The sequence below is a fragment of the Theobroma umbraticum genome, unplaced genomic scaffold (assembly GCF_002168275.2).
Source record: "Theobroma umbraticum cultivar Fairchild unplaced genomic scaffold, ASM216827v3 scaffold_266.0, whole genome shotgun sequence".
Classification (NCBI taxonomy): Eukaryota; Viridiplantae; Streptophyta; class Magnoliopsida; order Malvales; family Malvaceae; genus Theobroma; species Theobroma umbraticum.
Genome location: NW_018397312.1, coordinates 41,057 through 41,285, shown reverse-complemented (window position 1 = coordinate 41,285; position 229 = coordinate 41,057).

The window sequence follows — 229 nt, the reverse complement described above, 5'->3', positions numbered from 1 at the left end:
ATAAGGAGCTACAATTAAGCAATGAAACAAGAAGCCTCTAAGTTGGATAATCAAAGGAGTTGGTTAGATAAAACTCAAAAGAGAAGTTGATGGGTTCAAGCAAATCGTGAAACAGAAAACACTTAGTCAACCAAGAGACAGTGTTAGTCAACTAAGAGCTTACTGCCAGAAATTGGGTTCAGAGACAAAAATGACTTAATCAACTAAGAAGTTTTGTTAGTCGACTAAG